This window comes from Colossoma macropomum, unplaced genomic scaffold, assembly GCF_904425465.1.
Source record: "Colossoma macropomum unplaced genomic scaffold, Colossoma_macropomum, whole genome shotgun sequence".
Taxonomy (NCBI): Eukaryota; Metazoa; Chordata; class Actinopteri; order Characiformes; family Serrasalmidae; genus Colossoma; species Colossoma macropomum.
The window spans coordinates 1,955,408-1,979,911 of record NW_023495515.1 but is presented as its reverse complement, the minus strand read 5'-3'; the positions used below and the strand labels follow the sequence as shown (position 1 = coordinate 1,979,911).

General features: G+C 40.2%; 1 protein-coding gene across 1 annotated transcript in view; it reads right to left on the bottom strand.

Annotated features, from left to right (window-relative positions):
* The window catches only part of LOC118802295 (endothelin-converting enzyme-like 1), an 85,566-nt gene extending 74,811 nt beyond the window's left edge, over positions 1-10,755 (bottom strand). Inside the window, 1 exon segment of the mRNA XM_036562793.1 lies at positions 10,646-10,755. The gene's annotated coding sequence lies outside the window, so the exon portion shown is untranslated.
* Positions 10,756-24,504: the final 13,749 nt, after the last annotated feature.

The following is a 24,504-nucleotide window of genomic DNA, read 5'->3' as shown; positions in this document are numbered from 1 at the left end:
ACAGCACTGTGCAAAAGTCAGAGATCACATTTTGTTTACTTTATTTACTCATTTTTCAGGAGATATTTCTGTCCATCCTTTCAATGTGAGAACTCAACACTATGGGTCTAGCTGTCAAGAAGCCCTTAGCGAGAAATGAAGAGACAAAAAATGTCTTTGAAAATCACTCAAAGAAGCTGCTGGTGTTCTCAGAACAATGGACTGACCAGCCCAGAGTCCAGACCTCAAAATCACTGAATGTGTTGGAATATTTGGATCATGAGAAGCAGAAAACTTCTAAGACTGAACTTTGAAGATGTGGAAAAATATCCCTGCAGACTTCTTAAAAAAAACTAAAAGCAAGCCTCAGTAATAAGGTAGATTTATTTTGTTGTATTTATTTAGCTGTTGAGGATTTCTGTGAAATATGAAACCGCATGTAAACACAGTCACTAAAGTAGCTTTCTGTCATTTGAGAAATATCACTAAAGTTCAGCCTGTTCTCTCTCAGAGCGACGCAGAGAAACTTGTTCATGCATTTGTTACAAGCAGAATTGATCACTGTAGTGATCTTCTTACTGGACTTCCTAAGAGAACAATACATCCTTTACAACTCGTACAAAACACATCAGCATCCAAACAAAAACAACACAGAGAGATCAGATCAGTCCCGCTTTAAAAGAGCTGCTCTGGCTGCCCGTATCATTCAGGATAGATTTTAAAGTTCTGCTAGTTTTTTAAAGCTCTAAATGACCTTAAAGCACCACTTACATCACAGAGTGTCTGTCTGTTTATGTTCCAGCAAGTGATCTTAGATCTACAGATACTGACCTTCTGAACACCTTCTGTAAAATTCAGAAAACATGGAGAGACTCGTTCAGTTATTCTGCTTCTAAACTGTGGAACTCAATTCACCTTTTATTAGACAGTCAAGCTCAGTGCTCACTTTTAAGAAGCACCTAAAAATGTATTTCTTTATCTTTGCATTCGATTAAATTATTAAATTATCTGCGTCTCTTTTAATTTAATCTGTGTCATTTTCTCATATGATTCTAAATTAATAGAATGAAAAGTGCTATATATATAAAAATTATTATTATTATTATTTTATTAGTATTATTATATGTATTTCCTAACGCTGAACAATGAATAACTGGTTCTTAAAGCCAATTCCGACTGACTTTTGCACAGTACTGTATATGATGAACACATACACTTCCACTTACATTCTTACACCTTTGCTCAAACACACACACACACACACACACACTCATACACACACTAGCATTTCCTTTCAGTCTATAGGAATTTCTGAACAGACGTGTGTTTCCTTTTGCCAAACCAAAGTGGGCAGACTGCAGACTGAATACCAAACCATGAAACGAAAAAAGAGCGCACTCCTCTTTATGTGTGTGTGTGTGTGTGTGTGTGTGTGTGTGTGTGTGTGTGTGTGTGCGCAAGTGTGGCTGTGGGACAATTTATGAAAATTGATCCTTAAGCGCTCCGAGGGAGAATTCCGCTCTGATGTCTTTACCAGTCCTTCCCTCAGCGCTGTTTCAACACACCTCGCTCTGTGTGCGTGAGAGTAAAGAGGGTCTGTGGGAGCGTGGAAGTAAAAAAGAAAGGTGTGTTGATAGATTGAAAAGGTGTCTATGTGTGTGAAAGCAGACAGAAAAGCTGTAGAGCACATTTGAATTTGTTTAAAGGACCCATATCATGACTCCTTTTAAATAAAAGAGCTTAACGTAGTCTGCAAACACTGGCAAAGTTTCAAAATGTACCATATGCTGTTAAAACGAACTCCTTCTGAGGTTCCTTGGCCTGTCACATTGGCAGGACCCTTTAGGAAGCTTCCAGGAGCCCTTTTGAAAAGGACAGTTCTCTGAAGAACTTAAGATAATAAGGTTCATTGGGGAACCGTTTTATCCTGCATGGTCTGAAACCTCTTTTTAAACTTCTTGGTTCTTTAGTATTTTAAGAAATGCCAGTATTAGTGTTGGAACTACTGCAGATTCTGGTTCAGTCATGCTTTTCGTGGATGCAGGTGCTCACCAAAACTTTTGGTTACAGAGGGAACCTGCTAGAATACGAGAGGACTTTGAGGAACCCCAGGAAAGCCTAGGGTTTTTAAAAGTTCTTCTGTGAACCCCCAAAGGTTCTTGAGTGCTCACTCCAAAAAAAGAGTTCTGAATCATTGTGCTTGATGAAACTCAGTGTGGTAGTTAGAGGTTCCTGCAGGAGCAACAAGAATATGTACATTTTTTAATACGGTGGTTCTCATCCTGGTCCTCAGAGGCCTCTTTTTCACCGTTGAGTTGGACGTTCCTGAGCATGGACACTAACCATTCCAGTGGCATTTCCACATGGGTGAGGTTTGAAACTATGCTTTCTCAACACGGTTATGTACCTATGCTTAGGGTAGTGTTGCACTGATGCCATTACTGTATTGGCACCAATATTGGCAATTAAACGCAGTATGGGCATCGGTGATCGTGGTCACTTACTGTCTGAGTTAGTGTTACTGAAAAAGCCGAAGTAACCGCTGGACTCTCTGCGTAATGGTAGCCCTTTTTTAGCCTTTAGCAGAGCAGCCCTCTAGCAGGCCTGTGCGTCCACTAGCCCCGCCTGCGGTGTGCCTGTCGGTCAGCTGTATCACTCAGCAGCAGGGTCTTGTGGCCCTTCGCTTCAACCAAGCCAGAAAAAACCCTGAAAGTCGCTGATACTGACAGCGTGAACGACAGTGATATATACTGAACTGACGCTCTGAGATGCAGCGCAAGTTAACCAGATGCACGTACAAGACAAACGACTTGAGAAATTTGGATGTGAAACAACATTCAGCAGTTTTTGAGCCAGAGAAGCTGCTGTGTGCTGATGTGTAAACACCACAGGTTTATCTGAATACTGCTCAGCATCTAATAAATATAATCCAATCCAAAGTAAATGCTGTCCAGCCCAGCTGAGTGTGTTTTATTTGTGATGCAGAACAGATTTTACCAAAGTAAAATATTTTAAAAATGTAATTGTATAAATATCAGGAGTTATAGGTGAGTTAGGTTAGATAGAGTTATCGGCCGATGCTAAAGGATCAGGTATCGGAATCGGAAGGGAAAAAGGTGGTATCGGTGCAGGTCTAGCTCAGGGCCACAAAACCGTTCCATAAGATGGCGTAATGACGTAGCTATTCTCTGATCGGTTCTACGTTTACATCAGGATTGTGCCACCGCATCCTGCATTCAAACCAGAAAACAATCAAACAATCGAGAGTCCAGTTGCTTACACTAGTGGTCACCATTCCTGCTCCTGCTCCTGCAGACTTTAGCTCCGGCCCTAATGGACCCCACCTGATCCATCTAATAGCTGCCTTTAGAAGTCCTTGATTTGCTGAACAAGGCGTACTAGGTTTAGGTTGGAGGTGAAACCTGCAGGAAGGTAGATCTTCAGGAGGAGAGTTGGTGACCTCTGGCTTACACTGTCACACGATTTTCAATCCACCATTCAATAAATGTCAAACCATCAATCAAAAATTGCTAAATATTAAATGGCTCTGCTAACTAGAAGAGAGCAGCTAGTTAGCATTAGCTTAGCTTGCATGCTACCAGCTCTGGTCATCACAGAACAGGTTCGATTCTGAGTAACTGATGAAGCTTAGGAAGCACTGAGGAAGCACATGAAGTTAGGTCGAGAGGCTGGTGTTGGAGGGACAGAAAGATGAAATTACATCTGTTTTATGGTGTTTGGATCTGTAGCCTTCTAGCTAGGCTAATGTTAGCCAGTTCCCCTGCTAGAAAAACTAGCATAGAACAGCTTAATTCGTGCTGGTCTGTGCTGGTTTTTCAGCAGCTAGCTCAGCCAGTGGCCTACAGAACCAGTACAGGCTTGATTCTGACTAACTGGTGTGCTGCTGTTACAAGTATAGATGACAAAGAGAGAAAAGTCACGGTACAGGCTCGGTTCTAGGTAACTGATGCCTAAAAACACCCTCAAAATAGAGGGCAATCGGAACACAAGTCATTTACATATATCAGTCCCGAAGCCTCTGTAACAAAATCAGCCTGTCTGAGAGGGATTTCCACCAATTTCCAGAAATGTCTGCATAATTAAACTGTTAAGATGTAAACAAAGTCATTCAGAGCGGTTTGATGTAAAATGTGAAATGCTCTGTGAGTCAGAATTATTCACAGTGGTGGTGATAGGAACCAGATGTCTGGAGAGTTTAATGCCTCTAAAAGCTCCCTTGTAGAAAGTTATTACATGAAATGGTGGCGAATGCGCTGCCTGATGTCTGAGACAAGGAGATAAGCTGCTGGCCTACAAGGTATTCTTTTAAAATCCATTCATGGCTGAAAGGTACATGTGAGGCAAAACAGTGCCCAAAAAACATTCTTTCAAATTTACCACTATTTTTCCAACATCAACATTACATATTTAAACTCAGTAGATGTGAGTGGGTTCAATGGTGGTTTGGATAGTAAATACAATGGCTATACAGTCATGTGAAAAAGGTTTGGGCACCCCAGTCAAGTGACAATTTGTTGATTTTGTGAAATTAACTGATAGTGAAAATAAGTTAACACATCTTCTGCACATTTTATTGTTACTGTGTATTTGCTGAATTTGTGCAACAAAAAAACCACAATGAAAATGCAAAAGTTATGGCATTTTTTTATATTTTGTAGAAGCAAATAAATAGAAACTGTTGACCAAAAATTTAACGGAAAATCTCACATTAGGTCACATTTGACTTATTTTCACTTTGAAAATCAACATATAATTTGACCAGGGGTGTTCAAACTTTTGCATATGACCGTACTGACCATATTGTGTTGTAGACATCGCGACTCCCAGTACTTATCAATGTCACACATCCAGGTTCCCCTTCAATTCCATCAATTCCACACACTACAATTCCCATGATTCTCTGGACGCTCTCACCATGGACTCAACCAATCCCAGCTTCCTAGATCCACGTCACCTGACTATTGAACTGTTTACACCTGTTTCTTGTACTACCCATGTTTATGACCTTTTGCTTTGTTCTTGTTTTTAGATTGGTCTAGCGCCCATGTATGTATTTTGCTCTTCAGTGTTTTAAATGGCCTGGCTTTGATAACCCTTTTGTTCACCACACTGAAAGACATTGTTCACATTTCAACGACTGAATTATGCAGAATTTTTGAAAACATCATGTCATAGGTGGACAAAGAGTGAAAAATATAAAATGCAAGAAAAATTACAAATATGGGATGCTTTAAAGCCCCTGCCAACATGGTAAGAAATGTTTAAATTTTTGTTTTAATAGTAAAGATATACTGCAGAAAAAGTGTTTACCAGTGTTATTCCAGGAAATATATGCACTGTCGGGACGAAACCTTGTAACCATTTTTCATTTTTTGACCTAGTTTTAAAAAGGCAGTTGCTTTTATGTTGTGTTGAAATTTCATGATGAACCAACCAACAGAAATTGTCCAAAATTACTTGGAAAAATATATTTCTCCATTTACTTCCATTGAAAGTTAAGAGCGTTTTTCCCTGTCCTGTAAAGTTACCTTTTTGGGGATGCAAAGTTTTGTACCGACAGCAGCGATATACTGATGCAATTTGATAGTATTAGTAGCAGTATGGGCGCGTCAGAATGCAAAATGATTGACAGTGGCATCTCCCAGGCAACATAAATGACCCAGCTCCAGTGGCAGTGGTGAGCGACACCACCGATCGACACCAAAAATACATGTTTGAGCACCCCCTGCAGGAAAATACCACTTCGTTCTTCTCCATCGGACTCTGATTGGTGAGTAAAAAGAGCAAAACGAAGAAAAAGCCATCTGGTCATTTTAGAGATCATATTTTGCAGATAATGGTGGAGAACTCAGACTTTCATCTTATGACAGGTAGATCACAGACATATCATGTCTGATATTTGAACGCTCAGCACTAACGTTATATCCGTAACCTGTTGCTAGCTAGCTAACTGCTGGACTGTCCTTCTGGCTAAGGCAAGTAGGAAGCATCGTCTAGCTATGATACAAGCCACGTTGTAATAAACCTTCATAACAAGCACTGTTGACAAATGTAGAAAAGCTTGAAAATCCTGCTTGCTAGGAGTTTTTCCTGGGACTCAGAGCAGCAGGAGATCAGTCACGTTATGCAAGGGAGCAAAATGTATACATACGCAGCAAAAATAGTATCTTGTCAATTAGAATTATCTTAATTCTAGTTGATATATCTAATATTTCTTATTTTTGAGATGGTTGTGCACTTATTATGAGATTTATTAGCTTATTTCTTGATATTTTGTACCTGTTTTAAGTATACTGGCAGATAATTTAGCCTAATTCAAGCTCATTTCATAAAACAAGCAAAATTATCTGCCAACATAGCAAGATAATTTTACTTAATAAAATTCCCTAAAATAAGAAGAAATGTTTGGAAATTAGCTAAATAATCTTGAAATAAGCTCACAACAATCTCGACAGAAGAAATATTAGTTTTAAGATACTTTTACTTGTTTTACTTGACGAGATACCATTTTTTGCAATGTATTGCTAAATCTCATTGGTACTTTGGTAGATCTGACGTCACCTGTGACAAATTTCGTCCTATCCAACGGAAGACAATGGCAGTTTTAGTCATTTAAAGTCATTTAAAAATCTCTCAAATGAAAAGACCAATATATCAATAACTGTAGATAATAGGTCGATTATAAATTATGAAAATGGGCTTTTCTACTGTATGTGCATTGCAGGTTTAGGGTAATTCAGCATGTCACCACTCATTTTCCTCATCTAGGAGTTACTGTAGAGAAAGATTGAGCAGATACACACACACTCACACACACACACACATGCACACACACACATACACACACACACACACGCACACATACACACACACACACACACACAGGGAGAATGGGGAATCTCTTAGCAAATGAAAATGGGACACACACACACACACACACACACACACACCTGAAAGTGAAGGAGGGGGCTGTGCTTTGGTAAATGTCATTCTCTATTCCCTCAATCATTTATCATCATCCCTCTCTCTCTCCCTCTCTCTCCCTCTCTCTCTCTTTCTCTCGCTCTCTCTCATGTATGCACAGAGGTACACATGGTGGTTAACTCAGTCTTAAAGAAACTCCAGTCAACTCAATGTCTTTCCGTCACAGACTTCTACACTCAATCACTTCCTTTCTCTCAGACAGAGATTTGCACACATACACATATGAACACACACACACACACACACACACACACACACATTTCTCTGCACATATGAACATTTTCCCATTTTGTTCAGGCTTTTTCTGAACAGTCATGTGGAACAGTAATGTACTGCTGAGGGGAAACGACTGTGAGGGTTTCATAGTGACACACACACACACTTTTATCGTAACACATATCATCTCAAAACACACACACACACACACTCACACATTTATATGATCCTAAAACACACAGGGCTCTGCAGCGTTAGAGACCACCTTACATTTCTCTGCTGTCGGAACAAAACCTTGTATCTCCATTTTTGTCAGTTTTTCAGTTTTTGACATAATTTTTTAATCAAAAGTGCCTGTTGTCCTTTACATGTGTGTGTAAATTTCACGATGAAGGGACAAAAAGAAACGGCCCAAAGTGACTTGGAAAAACATCTGGTTCCATTGACTCACATTAAAAGTAAAGTAGGTTTTTTCCTTCTCCTGTAAAGTGACCATTTTGGAGATACGAGGTTTTGTTCTGACAACAGCGAACGACTTTATTTCCAGTCCAAACAGCTATTAAGTGCTTGTTATTCATTTGATATTTCTGACAAGATCAGATATAAGATAATCCACTTGCACAAGGAAGGAGAAAGTCGAAGGAAAATAAGTGAAAAAAACAAGAGTTCCCAGAACTAGATATAGAGAAAATGGGATTCCTAACAAACACCTGGAAGACCTGGTAGACAGCAAAACTGTCCCCTTCAGATAAACAGAACTTAAAGCTTTCATCTTTGGTGGGAGAGTCTAGCTCAACTCTTGCTTCAGATCTGTAAAAATCAGCAAGAGTTTCTGTCCATCCTTCCACTGTGAGAGGTCAATCAATAAACCTATAAATATACCATATACTTAACAGTCATTTTGACTGGAATTTAAATAAATGAAAGGGTGGCTCTGACTTTGCACAGTAAAAAGAAGTAAAAGGCCCAAAACCATCACAAACACTGCTCGCCAATGACAAATACATCAAATCAAAAATGTTCCTTACAGAAATTAAAAATCAAGAGCGGTTTTATACTCGTATCTTGGCACCTTGAATCAAAATCAAACTGGATTGTGAGGTGCCTAGAGTTCCCACCCATAGTATATATCATAACACACATCCTAACACACCCCCTACACACACATACACACACACAGTGCTACACAGATATCCATCTGCACCACACACAAATACAAAATCACACATTTGTAAAACACAGCTTTCTAAAACACACATAGAAGCACACAAACACACAAATACACGTTTGTCTTGCTATATTTGTGAGGACTTCCATGTAATTCTATTGATTTTTGTATTACTGCAGCCACATTATACAACACCTACACCTAAACCTGAGCCTAAACTTAACCTCAGTATCCAATAGGCAATTTACGTGCTCTTTTAATTTTTCAAAATAAATAAATAAATAAATAAATGATGTAATTTGCGGTAAAAACAGCACATGTTCAAGTGAGGACCAGCAAAATGTCCTCACTTGACCAAAAATGTCATGTCCTATCATTATGAGGACCACAAGCAAGACAAGAACACACACATTTATATCATAACACACAATAAACATATATACATAAAATACCACACACACACACACACATACAACTGCCGCACAGCTGTGATCAAGTCTCCAAGCACAGCCTACAGTCTAGTTTTACTGAGGTAAGCCTCCAAGCACAGACACCCATTTGCATCACACACACACACAATGCTTGTCTCTGAGGGAATAGATACAAAATGTTGTACACAGATGGGGGTGTAATGGATTAGATCTCTTAGCATCTGATGAATGACCATTTACGAGACATGACAGGAGGACTAACAGAGAGCATACTTAAACATACACACCCGCGCACACACACACACACACACACACACACACACACACAAACACACACACACCGTATAAAATGCCACTTACTCACATTTATAAGCTGCCATGCAGTCGTTGGCTCTCCAAACCTTTCAGAATCACACACACACACACACACACACACACACACCAAAATCCTTCTTAAAACTCTTTAAAATGCACAAAATATCCTTAATCATAATTTCTATTTTACCTCAGAGACGCGCAATTGAACAAAAACCATAACAACAACAACAACCCCCACCACACACCCACTGGAGGAATAAAGCCACAATTTTAGAACATTTCAGCCATGGGTGTGTATACATATGTGTGTATATATATATATATATTATATATATATATATATATATATTATATATAATATATTAAATTGTTCTTTGCATGGTGACTGGTTCTTCAGATTGATGGAGAAAGCACGCAAATGGTTAGTTGAATGCTCATGGTTCTATATAGAATCACTGCCTTCTAAAAACGTGTACTAAAGAACCATCGTTTTTAAGAGTTTGGGGATAACTTCACAGTGTCATTCTTTCAAATAACGTATTTTCCATCTTCTAGTCAGATGCCGCAGATGAAAACTAAGTTTCACAGTCTCAAAGCGTGAGATTAGAGCCAAAATGAGAGAAAAAATGTGTCCTCAACACACATTTTAACACAGTATTTGGACAGAGGCCATTAGTGAGAGAAACAGGAATCTGAGATAACTTTTTCACAACATCATTTTCTTCCCAGACACCGTGCACCGACTGCAGAATGAGAAAGTCATAGCATGATGATGAAGCTAAAATGAGTCAAAAAGGTATTTTTACACAGTATTACTCCATTAGGGAGTGAAAAATTGACAGAAATCTCTCAGAAACATCGTCACCTGAGGTAACTTTTTCTAGATATCGTCTCCTTCTCAGACACTGACCTCAGAATGAGTTGTTTCAAAGCCAAAACGATAGAAAAACGTTTTTTTTCTATGCACAGTTCAACACAATATTTTGACAGATGCCATTATGAAGAGATAATCTGACAGAAATCTGTCAGAAACATCATCACCTGAGGTAACTTTTTATTTGGGTCGTTTTTTTTTCTCAGAGACTGACCTCAGAATGAGTTATTTCAAAGCCAAAACGATAGAAAAACGTATTTTCAATACACGTTTCAACACAGTATTTCGACAGACGTCGTTATGGTGAGACAAACTGACAGAAATCTGTCAGAAACATCGTCACCTGAGGTAACTTTTTTTCTAGATCGGTCCCTTCTCAGAGACTGAGCCCGGAGTGAGGAGTTTGAGAGAGTATAGAGTGATAATCAGGCCAAAAAGACAGAAAAAACGTATTTTCAATACACATTTCCACACAGTATTAGCAAAGAGACCGTTAGAGAGAGAATTTAAACTGGCGCCAGAGCGCTCGCGCGCGCGCTCCGTTTAACGGTCTCTCTGCTGACAGGATTCTTAAAGCGCTGCTAAAAGAGAGCATTTCTGAGGTAAAAGTAGCGTTAATGTTGTGTTTGTCATCTTTCTGAAAGCGTTACTCACCCGGAGAGGACGTGTGTTTGCTGAGTGGACGGTTTAGTCGATCGTGTGGGGCGAAAAACACCGGGAGTTTTAACGAGAAGCTGCCGGCTGCGGTCGGTCGGACGAACGAGTCCTGCTCAGTCGCTCGCGAGGGTTAGAAAAGGCTGTCCGCGCGCGCGCGCGCGTGTGTGTGTGTGTGTGTGTGTGTGTGTGTGTGTGTGTGTTGGGGGGTGGGGGGGTGACAGTACCACCTCAGTTTCCCCGCCGACCTGTGGGAAACCCACTGAGCCCGAATGAGTTACAGCACCAGCGAACCGAATCAACAATGCTGCGAGTTAATCGTAAAGAAGTCAATTAACACTTTGGCCTCATTAAATATGCACTTATTATGCAAATGGGCTCCTCTAACTACCCATAGCATTACATTAGTACATTTACCTCAGAGACCGTTAAAAAACGGCGGCGCGTTCTGTGCTCGCGCCGCAGTTCTACTTATAAATAAATAAGTAAATAAATGAAAACGGCACGAGTCGCTTCTCGCGCGCCTGGAGTTCGAGAGAATATATATAATATATTTATTTTAAACCCGGTCTTTAATGACTCCAGCAGGAGTTTAGATCTAATCACGACTCCGTGAACAGAGGTTTTCTCTCAGACAGAGAGAGAGAGAGAGAGAGAGAGAGAGAGAGAGAGAGAACAGGAACAGAGGGAAGAGAGAGAGAAAAAGAGAAAAAAGAGTGAGAGAACAGGAGTAAGAGGGAGAGAGGGGGGGGGCAGAAGGAAGAGAGGGGCAGAAGAAGGAGAGAGAGAAAGAGGAAAAAGAGTGAGAGAACAGGAGTGAGAGACATAGAGAGAGAGTGGAAAAAGAGAGAGGGAACAGGAGCAAGTGGGTAGGAGGAAAAAGGAGAGTGAGAGAAAAGAAAGAGGAGAAAGAGAGAGAGAGAGAAAAGAGTGAGGGAACAGGAGGAAAGTGAGAGTGAGAGAAAGGAAAGACAAGAAACAGAGAGAAAGAGAACAGATCAGAAAGAAACAGAGGAAAGGAGTGAGAGAGAAATGGAAAGGGATCAGATAGAAACAGAAAAAAGAAGAGAGAGAAAGCATGAGAGAGAGGAAGAGAAGAAGCAGAGAGAGAGAGAGAGAGAGAGAGAGATGTGAGAGTATAAAAGAAACTGAGTGAGGAAAAAAACAAAGAAGGAAGAGGTTTGAGGAGAGGAGAGGAAAAGAAGAGACAGAGAAAGACAGGATGGGATGAGGGTAGAGAGAAAGGAGAGCGAGAGAGAGAGAAAAAATGAAGAAAACAAAGAGAAAGTGGAGAGATGGCATGAGAGAGAAAGGGAGAAAAAGAGGCAATCAGAAGAAAGAGAGAGAGAGACAGACAGAGAGAGACAGAGAGAGAGACTGAACTGAATGGCCTTTGGTTGTGCTGGTGGGCTTTTTAAGGGTCCAAACTTGACCCGGTTCAGTTTACAGATTCGGTCACTGACAAGGCGGTCTTTAATTTTCTACACAGGAGTCCTCAACAGTGGCAGAGAGAGAGAGAGAGAGACAGAGAGAGAGACAGACAAACAGACAGAGAAAGAGAGAGAGAGAGAGAGGAGAGAGAGAGAGAGAGAGTATTCCTGATGGATTGTCCTCACTCCAGGGGGTTCAAGGGGGCAGCATGTGTGTGTGTGTCTGTGTGTGTGTGTGTGTGTGTGTGTGTGGTGTGTGTGTGTGTGTGTGCGCGCACTCAGAGAGACACTGCTGGTGCTGGTGGGAGAAGAGATAGAAAGCGATGGAAAAAAAGAGAGAGAGGAGCAGAGCACGGAGGAAAGAGAAGAAATCAGAGTGAGAAAGAAAGGAGAAGATAGAAAAAACAGACAGAAGGAGGGATGAGAGAAGGAGAGAAGGACGAGAGAGATGGACAGATGCCCAGTGTCAGTCTGCAGAAAGCAGGTGGGGGAGGGGGCGTGGCTCAGATCAGGAGGGGGCGGGGCAGCTCAGTCTGATTAATATTCTGATGTCATCCTGCACTCCGCCTCTTCTAGTGCACTTACAGGATGACAGTGTGATATCATCCTGTATGGATCACTCCTCTCTAATACCAACACACATACCCCCCCCTACTACTCTCTCTCTCTCTCTCTCTCTTTCTCTCCATCTCTCTCGCCCTCCCTGCCACTCATTCTCCCTCAAACTCTCTCTCTCCCTCCCTCTCACTCTCTCTCCATCTCTCTCGCCCTCCCTGCCTCTCATTCTCCCTCAAACTCTCTCTCTCCCTCCCTCTCACTCTCTCTCCATCTCTCTCGCCCTCCCTCCCTCTCATTCTCCCTCAAACTCTCTCTCTCCCTCCCTCTCACTCTCTCTCTATCGCTCTCGCCCTCCCTGCCTCTCATTATCCCTCAAACTCTCTCTCTCTCTCCCTCCCTCTCTCTCTCTTTTGCTCTTCATCTCTCTTTCTCCCCCAAACTCTCTTACTCTCTTTTGTTTATCATCTCTTGCTCCCTCTCAAACTCTATCTCTCTCTCTCTTACTCTCTCTCTACTACTCTTCCTCCCTTTCTTTTTTCTCTCCATCTCTCTCGCCCTCCCTCCCTTTCATTCTCCCTGAAACTCTCTCTCTCTTACTCTCTCTTTTGCTCTCCATCTCTCTCGCCTTCCCTCCCTCTCATTCTCCCTCAAACTCTCTATCTCCCTCCCTCTCTCTCTTTTGCTCTCCATCTCTCTCGCCCTCCCTCCCTCTCATTCTCCCTCAAACACTCTCTCTCTTACTCTCTTTTTCTCCATCTCTCTCGCCTTCCCTCCCTCTCATTCTCCCTCAAACACTCTCTCTCTTACTCTCTTTTTCTCCATCTCTCTCGCCCTCCCTCCCTCTCATTCTCCCTCAAACTCTCTATCTCCCTCCCTCTCTCTCTTTTGCTCTCCATCTCTCTCGCCCTCCCTCCCTCTCATTTTCCCTCAAACTCTCTCTCTTTTACTCTATTTTGCTTATCATCTCTCTTGCTCTCCCTCAAACTCTCTCTCTCTACTACTACTCTCTCTCCCTTTCTCTTTCGCTCTCCATCTCTCTCACTCTCCCTACCTCTCTTTCTTATGGAGCCCCGCTGGTGACTTCCTGTATAAATAAAAATAATGGGTGGCCATGACTTTGTAAGACGTGGGAACAAGACAATTATCTCATGGCCATGACTTAGTATGGCGTGGGAACGAGATCCTAATGCGTGGCCACGACTTAGTAAGGCATGGTCTTGTTCCCATGTCTTACTATGTCGTGGCCATGACTTAATTATCTCATTCCCACGCCTTACTAAGTTGTGGCCACACATAAAGATCTCGTTCCCACGTGTTAATAAGTCGTGGCCATGCATTATTTTTGTTTACATGGGATGTCACCAGCAGGGCTCCATACTTTTCCCCTCAAACTCTCTCTCTCTCTTACTCTCTCTCTTGTGCTGTCCATCTCTCTCTCTCTTTCTCCCTCAAACTCTATCTCTCACTCTATGTATTCATCTCTCTCTCCTCTTCCTTAACCCCACTCTCTCTCTTTTCTTCCCTCCACTGCATCTTCTTTTTCTTCTCTTCTTTTCACTTTAATCCCCTCATCTGTTAAACTCATAATCTGCTGATTGTCTAACAATTCCTTTAATCTCCGACTCTTAAATCAACACCCTCTACAGATAAACTCTACCTTGGTTGAGCTCATTGTGTGATTAGACCTTTCCTATGTTGCTTCTATCATAATGTACATTAATTTCTGAATGGTTTCTCCTACAGATCTGGCCTTATTCTGCTTAAAGATATTAGAAGAGACAATAAGATATAATAATAATAATAAGTATGTTGTACCCTGTAGAAGAAGACGAGGAAAACACTGCGCAAACGCTCTTTTATTTTGAACAGGCACCTCAAAAAGCAGCAAGACATGCCAATCCCAACATGAAACACAGGGAGCGCGTAATGTGGGAGGACACAACATTCGAGAAGACACTTCTGACCGCTATTTAGCCGCAAAGCCCACCCTCAGACACAAGAAGAGGTTCCCCGAGAGCCCCTTTCCATGGCCACACCCCTCTGAGCTCCCCACGGCAGCGCAGCCTGTGGTAGCTGCTACGATATTAAAGTAGTAATAGTAGTTTTCAGTAGTAATGAACGCACAACCTCATTTCCAAAAAAGTTGGGACGCTGTGCAAAATGTAAACAAAAACAAAATGCAATGATGTACAAATCATTTAAACTATACATTTCATTGAAAATAGCACAAAGGCAAGAGAAATTTAAATATTTGCCCATTTTGAATTTGATGCTAACAACATGTTCCAAAAAGTTGAGACGGAAGCAACAAAAGGCTGGTAAAGTTGTGTAATGCTAAAAAAAAAGACATCTGGTGGTGATGAGGATGAGGAGGGTTTCACCAAGATCACACGGGCAAATAGTGCAATAATTCAAGAATAACATTTCTCAATGTAAAATAGCAAAGAATTTGAGGATTTCATATATGTAAGTGTAAATGTATGTAAGGGACGAGGCCAAAAACCAGTGTTTGCTGGCTGTGATCTTTTGGCCCTCAGACGGCACTGCATTAAAAACAAGCATGATTCTATAGTGGAAATCACTGCATGGGCTCAGAAACACTTCTAAAAAACACTGTGAACACAGTTTGTTTTTGCATCCACAAATGCAAGACAAAACTCTAAAATGCAAAGAAGAAACAGTACATAAACAGGATCCAGAATTGCTGCCACTTTCTCTGGGCCTGAGCTCATTTAAAATGGACTGAGGGAAACTGGAAAAGTGTCCTGTGGTCCGATGAATCAACATTTGAAGTTCTTTTTGGAAATCATGGACACTGTGTACTCCTGGCTAAAGACCACTCAGCTTGCTATCAATGCCCAGTTCAAAAGCCAGTATTCATGATGGTATAGGGGGGCATTATGCACATGACATGGGTGATGTGCACATCTGTGAAGGCACCATTAATGCTGAATGATACATGTTTTGGCAATATATGCTGCCATCCAGACAACGTCTTTTTCAGGGAAGGCCTTGATTATTTAAGTATGCTAAACATTCTGCATGTATTACAACAGCATTGCTTTGTATTAAAAGAGTCTGGTGCTAAACTGGCCTGCAGACCTGTCACCAGTCAAATCATTTGGTGCAGTCGATCTCCTCAGTTTGCAATGCTTACAGAGTGTTGTTAAAAGAAGAGGTGATGAAACACAGTGGTAAACAGGCCCCCATCCCAAGTTTTTTGGAATTTGTTGTTGGCAAAACTTCAAAATAGGCATATATTTTTCATAAAAACAATAAAATTTCTCAGTTGTAACATCTGATATGTTGTGTTTAGTAGTATTTTTCTTAAAAAATAAGGTTTACATAATTTGCACATCATTGAATTCTGTTTTTATTTCGATTCTGCACAGCGTCTCAACTTTTTTAGAAATGGGGTTGTAGTAACAAGGAGCTCAACAATCAAAGAATAGCAACAACTACAATAAAATAATGCTATCCACCAAATAGCTGTGGGGTATCCATAGTCCGGCCCCAGGGCCAAATGCGGCCCACAAACAGATTTTAATTGGCCCGTGACTTCTGTTTTACAGTGTATTATAAGTGGCTTGCCAGACAGTACGTTGCAGTTCTTCTGACGTTATTTTTTATTGACTGCCCCCCAGTAAATCCTGACCTTTCCCAACTCATGGCCCATTCAGACTAGCACAAAAGCCCGCCGCCCACAACAGGATTGAACAGATCTGACCATTTTTTCCCAGCTCACCTAATGAGCTAGCTGATGTTGTTTGGTAGATACCACGTGCTGGATGTCGGGCTAAATAGAGGAACATTTCAAACAGAGTTCTGGCTCAGTGTGAGGAGTTTTTAGATACTTATTCACTATGTTCCAGTCTCTGTGAAGCCCAAAAGCCATTACACACCAAACAAGATTTTTCTTGCAATTTTTCAGACGCCAAAATGTGACATTATTTTATTCGTCCTCTGTTCAATTTTTGCGAACTTTTGCAGAAAACAAAAACTCACTGACCAATTGTTGTCATCTCTGCTGACGACAACCAAGATGACAGACCCGCTGTGTTCCAGCAAACAGAAATTTTTCACAAACGTCAGAAGGATCAGAATCTACAAAAGCAGATCAAACTGAGCTACAAGTTAAATCGAGTTAAATGTGGAAGATCTCTTCAGTTTCTGAATGAAGTGTTGAAGCTCTTCACGCTACTTTCACTTTTCTGAAATGGACAGTAGTCCAGTGTCAGTGCTGGTCTGTTCTCAGTGGAGCAAAGAATCCGATCTTATTTGCACTTAAAGACATTCAGCCCCTTTGATTTGTGCTTTCGTTTAGTGTGAAGCTGAATTCCAGAATCAGCTCAAACTCAGCTGAGATCTCAGCTGCCTATGAAGGAATTTACGAGTTTCAGCTCCTGATATGAGGTGGAGGAAGTCTCCTCTCGCTTTTCCAAAATGGAAAGCATCCTGTACCGTGTCACAGTTCGTACGTGTCATGAGGTGCAGAGGACCTTTTTTGATATAGTTGATTTGTGATCAGCCAATATATATCTTTGATCTGTATACTTTGTGGTGCGGAGCAAAAAACATGTAAAATGATGTTGCGTCTGGTGCGTATAGTTTTGATGCGAAAAAATTGAGTCTGAATATTTAGTCAAGTCAAGTCAAAGTTTATTTATCAGCGCTTTTTACAACAGGTGTTGTCACAAAGCAGCTTTACAGAAAAATCCGGGTCCGAGCCCCCACGAGCATCGCGAATGGTGACGGTGGCAAGGAAAAAACTCCCTAAGAGCAAGAGGAAGAAACCTTGAGAGGAACCAAGACTCAAAAGGGGAACCCATCCTCCTCTGGTCAACACCGGATAACAAGCAGCATTAGTATAAAATATTACAAAATGGGAAAAAACAGGCAAAGCAATGGTTAATTAGATAGTTTGAGTTTATGCAGCAGCAGCAGCAGCAGGAGGGTCAGTTCATGAAGATGAGGTTTGCACAGTGCTGTATAGCGTGAAACTCAATGGTGGTCAAAACGGTCTAGAAGGCTGAAACGGTCCAGAACGCTGTCAAGCAGTGGGCACCCATCGCGATTTAGCATTTTTAATGTCATTTTTTCCCTCTCCTGTTGGGTATGAAACAGCTTTAATTTGTTTGGCTTCAAAGCTTCATTTGACAAGATCTTTGGGCAAGACTGTTTTCAGTTCCTGTGCACATGAAGCCTAGTGCTTGGTACTCACTGCTGTATTTTCTTTGTTTCGGTTTATGCTCAGTATTCTCAGTTTTCTCAGTTTGAAACAAAGTGGTCACATCGCTTTTCTTTTGAAAGTCCCTGATTTTCCATGTAAATTACATACAATCAAAAAGTGAAACACTTTATATTGAAAATATACTAACTAGAATTTTCCAGCACAATCAATCAATAAGGTCAATTTATATCATATGAATCAAATAAAGTGCTATATTAAAAGTAAGTATATATATGATTTTAAAATACCTGTTGACCTTCACATTGTGTGTAAATTTCATGATGAATGGACTAAAAGAAACATCCCAAAATTACTTGGAAAAAAATCTGGTTCCATTGACTTACATTAAAAGTAAAGTATGTTTTTCCTTCTCCTGTAAAGTTACCATTTTGATATGATGTTTTCTTCAAACAACAATATATATATATATATATATATATATATATATATATATATATATATATATATATATATATATCCTGCTGCACGTTATTTACTTTGCAAAACTGGATTACATTTGTCAGCCAGTGTATATACATAGCATGTATCTATTGGTGCACAGAGGCCTAGAAAACATCAGGCTAAAATATGCCCATGTAAAACGTTAGTGACCCAGTTGGTGACAATCAGCATGACCTTCATATCACTGGTTGTACAATTCTGCCTGCTCTGTGGATGTGTAATGCTGTACAGCTTCAATATGAAATGTGTAGAAGGCCATGTAGCATAGGTTCTATCAAAGGTTATCAAAGGTCAAGTGGTCCAGTGGGAGTTCAGTTTATCAATCAGGTCTTTTATCTGGTGGATAAAGAACCCAGTCCTGCTCTTATCTGCTCGAGTGTATGTGAGTGTCTCTGTTGATCTGAAAGCTCTGATTTATGGATTTAGGGACACACACCATTTGAATTATATTACATCTGCGGGTCATGGAGTGTACGTGTGTGTGGGGTCTTAAATAATGGTCTCGGAGGGAGGCAGGTCCATTATAATATTAACCAGTGGCTGCGAGGGGCTGGATGGAGTGGACGGATTTCTGGCGGTCGAATATTTTAGCGCCCGTTTCGCTAATTACTTCTCTGTTAATGCAATTAGATCATCTGTACGACACCTGGAGTGTGAAGTAGCTTGTGTGGCATGTGTAACTCTGTGTGTGTGTGAGAGAGATACATGTTCAGCAATCTCTTAGTTGAGGCATCACAGGCAGAATAATGTCACTCTGTGTATCTATGTGTTTGTTGTAGTACATTTTCAGGACAAGAAGTCTTTTAACAAACCTTATTACATCTCGTTGTTGTTGCGTATCGTGTTTTTCAGTTTTTTGCATTAAGTTCAGAAATACCCTTTGCCGTGAGTTAAGAGTTTCTAAAGTAGATAGATAGATAGATAGATAGATAGATAGATAGATAGATAGATAGATAGATATCACTGCCGTCAAAACAAAACCATCCACAAATGCAAGTTAAAACTCTAAAATTCAAAGAAGAAACCATATATAAAAAACGTTCCAGAATTGCTGCCACCTTCTCTGGGCCTTGATTATTTCAGCAAGACAGTGTCAAAGCACATTCTGCATGTATTACAACAGCATGGCTCTGTATTAAAAGAGTCCAGGTGCTAAACTGACCTGCCTGCAGTCCAGATCTGTCACACACTAAAAACATTTGGTGCATTATCAAATGAAAAATATGACAAATGAGCCCCCAAACTGTTGAGCAGCTGAAATCCTGTATTAAACAAGAGCTGGAAAACATTTCTCTTTCAAAACTACAGCAGTGTCTCCTCAGTTTCCCAAACGCTTACAGAGTGTTGTTAAAGAAGAGGTGATGAAACACAGTGGTAAACAGGCCCCCGTCCCAACTTTTTTGGAACGTGTTGTTGACATCAAATTCAAAATGGGCATATATTTTTTAAAAAACAATAAAATTTCTCAGTTTCAACATTTGATATGTTGTCTTTGTAGTATTTTCCTTTAAAAATGTGGTTTACATGATTTGCATGTCATTTCATTGTATTTTTATTTACATTCTGCACGGCATCCCAACTTTTTTGGAAATGGGTTGTAATTTGAAAATGCCTGATGACTGGACCAAAGGAAATGGCTCGTGATTTTTTGAGAAAAAGTCTGGTTCCATTGACTTACATTAAAGTAAGTTTTTTCCTTAGTTATTATTTCTAATTACATTTATTCTATTATTTATAATTATTTATTTACTTATTCAGTATCATTGCAGTTTTTCAAAAGACTATGTTATTGACAAAAATTAAACAACAAAACAAGGAAGAAATGACATAAAACAGTTTTGATTAAACCAAACCACATTCTGGGCAATTGATAATTTGATTAAGATACATGGTGTTGTTGCAAAAGTGATAATATATTTTATATATATGTGACATCTCTGATCTGAAGTCCCGATACTGTATAAAAACAAGTGTGCATGTGTGTTCAGTGTTTTATTGAGGCTCAGGTCACTCTGGGTGGGGGTGGTGGTGGGCTGTGAGTGTCGTGAGAGAGATTGAGCGAGGTTAGAGCTTTGGGCTCTCCGTTTAATTAAACAATGCATTTCCGGAAAATGCCATATGCAAATATTAATAAACAAAAACAATCACACAAATTCTGCGTATTCCTCCATCCACAGGCCGCTCGTATCGCCATAATGACCCCACGAGACAGAACGATGGGACTTACGCGTGTCGGACTGTGCATCTGTGCATGTTCGAGGGGGAAGAAGGAGCAGAAAGAAAGGAGGAGAAAAAGCAGTGTAGATGAAGAGAAAGCAGGACTGAGGGAGGAGAGAAAGAGTGTGGTAGAAATGAAAAACTGCAGGCTGCTTCACGCTATTGGCTGTCAATTGATTAAGGAGGTCATCTGAAAGTCAGTCTCTCTCTCTCTCTCTCTCTCTCTCTCTCTCTCTCTCTCGTTCACTTTTATGAAAGTCTCTTGGACTGGAATTAGAACACCAGGCAATTAAAGGCAACCTGCTGGAGACACACACACACACTCTTTGCCGTTCTAGCTCGTAATTTTTATTCGCCGTAATTAAAGTGTTACGACGGCTTTGCGTGGCCGGACTCCTACAGAGGGAGGGAGGGAGGAAATGATTGACGGAGAGAGAGAGAGAGATTTAAAGAGAGAGAGGGAGATACACAGATGATTGAGGGAGGCATGAAAACATTTGAATTTGAATTTGGTTATGTTATGACCACAGTAGACAATAAAGGCGCTAGTAGGAACAAACAGATGAAGATGAAAGTGAAATAGGGAGTAAATAAAAAAGTAAATAAAATGTCTAGATGGGGGTGTATATACATAAAAATATATAAAATATGAAAATAAGAGTGTTAACACGATATACGGTAGGCATATACTTTCTGTATGCACAGTATTATGCGCATTAAAACATTTGGCCTCATTCACCAACAGTTCTTAAAGAAGAAATTTCTTCTTAAAACCCACTTACGCAGTTTTTATGAAGATTCTGACATTCACCAGTGTTTTCTTATTTGGGATTCGTTCTTAGGTAAGAACAGAATCTACACACACTCAAGAGCACAATTTGAGAACAGTTTTAATAATTTAATCACATCATGAATCTGATGTACACTTTATATTACAATCTTTCTCAAGTACAAATTTAAGAAGAAACTTAGGAAGATGTTGGAGAACGAGGCCAAATGTTCTTCATGCTTCTTAAAGCTGTTTCCTTTTGATCATTTGCATCCAATGTTTCGTCTATCCTAGGGGTCACAGCTCTTTTACTGCCCTGTTGCAGTAAAAATTAAAGTTTTAGGTAAAAGTAAATTAAACCTCCTTGCAGTAAAATGAAACTCTGCTGATCATTCTAACACAGTTTTAACAATAAATGGTCTTAATTGCTGGAGTTACTGTAGAACTGCTAATTCACCCTTTAACCCTAGGAACATAGCAACGCAGATAACAGTCCCACCTTGCTAGCAGCTAACAAAGTAGCAAAGAGAAAGATTTAAGACGAACATCGATAATTTGGAGACGAACGGTCTTATTTGCATTTACAAGCATAATCTGCAACAAGAAGCTGTTAAACACTAAAAAGTTACGAAGCTGAAGTCAGTTTCTCGTTCACCAGCTTCTTGTTTGAATTCTCACGTTCCACCTTAAATGGTGCAACAGTTAGCTACATACTCAGCTGCATACCGGTGCCTCAGATGGAACGGGAAAATTCGAACAAGAAGCTGGCGAGCGAGAATCTGACTTCAGCCTCGTAAAAAAAATGAAAGTTAAGAGACATTTTACAAGAGACCATTCTACTTTTGTGGAAAAGTTTCCTGCCAGAGATGCGAGAAAAGTGTCTATAGCTGAACTAAAGCTTAAAGCAGAGCAAAACAAATCTGTGTTTTCATTTATATTTTTAGCCTATACTAGAACATTAACACATACTGAGACATATTTGCAGCCAAGATGGTGAAACATTACTTCAATAAAATTGACATGAAATGTAGTTTTGTTGGAACTTGACAAAATGGCTTTTCTTAACATTTAGGTTGTGACCCCTGGACTATACTCTAATGCAAAGAGTAGGCAGAGCCTGATAAAGCAGTTTTATTTCTCACAGTTTTGTTTACTCTTCTCATTCTCTTTGGTGGTGTGATATTTTATAGTCAGCGACATGCCCAAATAAGGGCTCCAAGTCTAATCTAGTGTTGTTTCTTGGAAAAATTAATGTTATTGCAGGAAAAAAAAAATGACCAAGATTGTCTGTGTATATCATCTCCTGAATATCACTGAGTGGGTTATAAGGTTGTAGTCAGTGAGGAACCCTGAAGGCCTTCAGAAAAGCCTAATTATGCTTGTAATGTTTAGTTCATTTTTGTTTAATATGATCATCATACCTGTTGGATTTAAACTCTGCAAGTTTTGTCATAACTCTGTTATTTTTGAAAGGAGCACTATATGATTCTGAAGAATGACTGTTGATATTTGAACTTAACAGCAAAACAAAAGCACCCCTCCCTTCAGTGCTCCTTCAGAAACTCTGCCCCCAAATTCACAGACGCACATTATCAAGGCCAACACGCCTTTTTTAGATCTCTGTGGCCATAAAACCCTTCGCAAACCTTGCACACAAATACCATGATGTAATGTTAGAGTGAACAATTACACAGCAAGTAATGTAGCTAATGTTAGCTCAGTAGTAGGTAAGCAAACTGTCACTACAGTTGCTGTTATGAAGCTGACCAGTTGCTATCATAGCATTTCATTTCATTTCATTTCATTTCATTTCATAAACATTCACAAACAGGACAAAACAATACTAACCTACTGATTCGGTGAAACAGCAAAAATGAGTTAATGTTACACACCTGTCCAGCAGAAACTGAGCAGCCTCCTCATCCGTTTTCATGCATTTCAACTCTCAATGAAGCTGAAGTCAGCTTCTTTTTCACCAGCTTCTTGTTTGAATTTTCCCGTTCCACCTTAAATTGTGCATGCGCGCTGTGTGGGTGGTCACAGTTTGGGGAGGGCAAAACAAAAAGTAGGGAAGGCCAACGTGTTCACAGGGCGGGACTAACAAGCACGCATGGCCGGACCAGCTATGAAAACAGAACACAGAGAAGCTCGGATTACAGCTCACACAGAGGGGACGTGACCTCATTCTCTGCTCAGGACGCCATAACTCCACTGTGTCTTGACATAGAAAACAGTTGTTTGCTATATATAAAATGTTGAATATATTAACTTTAAGTTCTGGCAAAACAACAGGGTTAAATATCAACTAATCACGTTTTGATTTCCAATGGGTGGGACCAATTTTGTGAGAAGAATCTCAATCTGGACCAGGGGAGTCCAATCTTATCTGCAAAGGATTGGTGTGGCTGCAGGTTTTCATTCCAATCGAGCCAGAGCACACCTGGTTCCACGTGTTTAATCAGTTGGTCAGGTTGGTGAGCACCTGATCATTGTTGGAATGAAAACCTGCAACCACACCAGCTCTTTGTAGAAAAGACTGGACACCCCTGCTCTAGACCTTCTGGAAGTCCTAGATATGTCACTGACTGAATTCAAGGGGCAACCTGACCAGTGCATCTCAGTTAGGCTGCTCAAAGTAAGGGCTCTTAAAGACTCATTGTGAAAATGCTACAAGATAAAACATATGTTAATATATATGTTACAAACATAGAATGTGTTTTACAAACTTCAAATGTCAGCCAAAAATTGCTGTTGTGAGCATTAGTGCTAACATACAACTAAAATCTAATAAGGGTGCTAGCAGAAGCATTATTTTTCCTTGTTTTTGACCAATTTTTGGACGTTATGGCCCAAACTGAAGGCCTGAAATGCATTATCGTGTACAACTGGCACTTTCTGCATTTTACTGTATTTTCTATCACTGTGTAAAAGAGGACTTCTTTACTGCTGCAAGCGTTAAATGCTCAGGACAGTTAGCTTTTGTGTAGCGTAAAATGATCACTATCATTATTCCAATTTTGACCACTCAATAGCATTGAAATCAAATTACACTAGTGGCCAAGGCAGCAATCGACAGTGTCTGAACTAAAGTGATGGTAAAAACTGCAGTAAGGGGGCAGGAGAAAAGAACGGAAATGAGTTTTTCTGCCAAACACAAATCCCAAAGTATGTTATTAGAGAAGAATTCCTACAT